Genomic DNA, 2,437 nt, shown 5'->3' with positions numbered 1-2,437 from the left:
TGTTATTGACGAAATACTTATTTTCCACCATAATTTACAAATAGTTTCTTTAAAAATCCTACAATGTGATTTCCTGGATTTTGTTTTTCTCATTTTGTCTCTCATAGTTGAAGGGTGTACCTATGATGAAAATTACAGACCTCTCTCATCATTCTAAGTAGGAGAACTTGCACAATCAGTGGCTGACTAAATACTTTTTGGCCCCACTGTAATTGCATTAATGAGAAATTGAACAGGTGTTCCTAATAATCCTTTAGGTGAGTGTGTGTGTGTCTATATATATATATATATATATATATTAGGCAGTATCAACATTTTTAGTGGATCAAAACCTTTCATCAGTTATACATGAATTTTGAACAATACCCGTTCTTGTCTAAGGACAACTGTAAAGAACTTTTTTTGATCCACTTCAAATGTTGACTATTGTATATTTAATGTCTTACTTAAAGAAGACTTTAAATTATATCTATAAAGAAATTGACTAAAAGAAACTCTCTAGGAACATGACAAGCCCCAGTGTCTACATTCAAACAATGAATGTAGAAAGAAATATAACATCTCTTATACTCTTTTAAAGCTGCATCCCTAAATCTTAATTGTCACATTATTAACAATTACTTAACCAAAAATAATTACAGGTCCAACCGTAACATCTTACCGTTTCATTGACAAACTCAATTTATATACGTCTTTTTTTTAAATTATGCAGCACAATCATTCTAAAGGAAAATAAAACACACAACAACTGTTTCAGAGGGGAATAATTCTTGGAATGGATCATGATTTTTCTTTTTCTTTTTTTTCTCTTTCTCTCTTTTTGCTGAGACATCTTTTTCCTTTTTTGTTTTGTAAAAATCATTTTACTTTTGGCCAATTGAAAATGTTTTGTTTCTCCTTGATATTCTTCTTGCTCACCCCCATTCCATTCTCTTTATTGATTAGCAAACATGCAACTGTTAGAAATCCATTTTACAAACAAAAAACTGAAAAATACATCCATAGATATTTAAATTTATAAACAGTAATAAAGTCAAAATCTTTTACGCTAAATGTATGACTTTGTACTAATGTGGTGTAGTAAAACGGTTATACAAATGAGCAAAATCCATTCTTTAAATTCACACAGTCCCGAGTCCTTCTACAAGACTCCTGTACAAAGCCAATATTAAGACCTGCCAGACCTTAAATGAACAACTGAGTTATTGAGAAATCATTGCAGAGATTAAAAAAACAATATGTACCATCGATTGGGAAGAGCGGGGCAAACAGGTGCATCACTAAATTCGAATGGCAAAGAAACGTGCTATTACTGTCACATCAACAGCATACATACGTTTTACACTGGTCCTTCAGTAAAAGGAACTATAAACTTAGATTTCATTTTAGCAAAGTATGTAAATATGAATATTAAAAAAATATATATGCATAAATACACATATCTTCTTTTCTTTTTTCAAATGAACACACGCATACATACGGCAGCATGCTATTGGGTATTATTTAAGGTTACAGAAACCGGTGTGTTTTTGACCCATTTCTGCAGGACCAGGCTTTTGAAATGAATGGAGTGTCAAAAATGAGAGAAAAAAAAACCTATACGACAGAATCTTCTTTAAAGCATGGTGTAATCTTATAAGAGTGTGGTTTTTATTCATACACCTACTTAAATAAGCCTCTAAGAGTTTTGAATGCGATCCGTTTAGCGATTCATTAATTCGACCGGCTAAAATAATGAAGTGAGCAGTCATTATTACTGCAACCATTTACACAATATACACAAAAAAAGGGAAATAAAGTCAGACATCTCATAAAACGTCAGCTGTACACTGACAATTTAAGGCGTAAATGAAGTGTAAATCAATTTTGAATACATTCACAACACCACTGTTCATATTTTACCTCAATTAACAAGAATCATATTCTCGGACCCTCATCCAAAGCTCTTTTTGGTTTTGGAACATCTAGAGATGTGAGAAATAAATATGAACACCGACACACTGACCGAAATCAAGTGTGCCACATAAATCTTCTATAGAGTCCATATTTACAGGAAGTGGCATATTAATATTAAGGAAAAATCCACCAGGTGATGTATATTGCCTAAACGTTAGAGAGCGGATACAAAGGCGTTTTGTTGTTTGTTTGTTTTTGAAAACATTTGACATCATGATGGCATTTCGTTTCTTCACAAAGGAAAGAGATGCCAAAGGAGTGCATCCCTCTGGAGAATTTCTACCAAAGTGGCACAAAGTGCAGATGAAGTTTCATGTTAAATCATATTAAACTGGGAAAAAAAATGGGTGAAATTTTAGACATAAAAAAAAAAATTCACAGTAGTCACAAATGTTGTGAGTTACTGACATCTGCTCATGCACAGTGAAACTACATGTTTCCCAGCTGAAACATTTTGCACTCAATCTCAGCAAAAGTGAGA

At 32.5% G+C, this 2,437-nt stretch overlaps 1 protein-coding gene across 8 annotated transcripts in view; it reads right to left on the bottom strand.

The window, feature by feature from the left end:
- Positions 1-751: 751 nt before the first annotated feature.
- Positions 752-2,437, bottom strand: part of rbm27 (RNA binding motif protein 27) — a 33,231-nt gene continuing 31,545 nt past the window's right edge. For all 8 annotated transcript variants that reach the window (XM_077197286.1, XM_077197287.1, XM_077197283.1 and 5 more), the window contains one exon: positions 752-2,437. This exon is cut by the window's right edge and continues 349 nt beyond it. The gene's annotated coding sequence lies outside the window, so the exon portion shown is untranslated.

The sequence above is a fragment of the Siphateles boraxobius genome, unplaced genomic scaffold (genome assembly GCF_051911475.1).
Source record: "Siphateles boraxobius isolate OS27281-9 unplaced genomic scaffold, OSU_SipBor_1 11, whole genome shotgun sequence".
Taxonomy (NCBI): Eukaryota; Metazoa; Chordata; class Actinopteri; order Cypriniformes; family Leuciscidae; genus Siphateles; species Siphateles boraxobius.
Note: the sequence above shows the minus strand (reverse complement) of the source record. Positions and strands in the feature narration are given on the sequence as shown.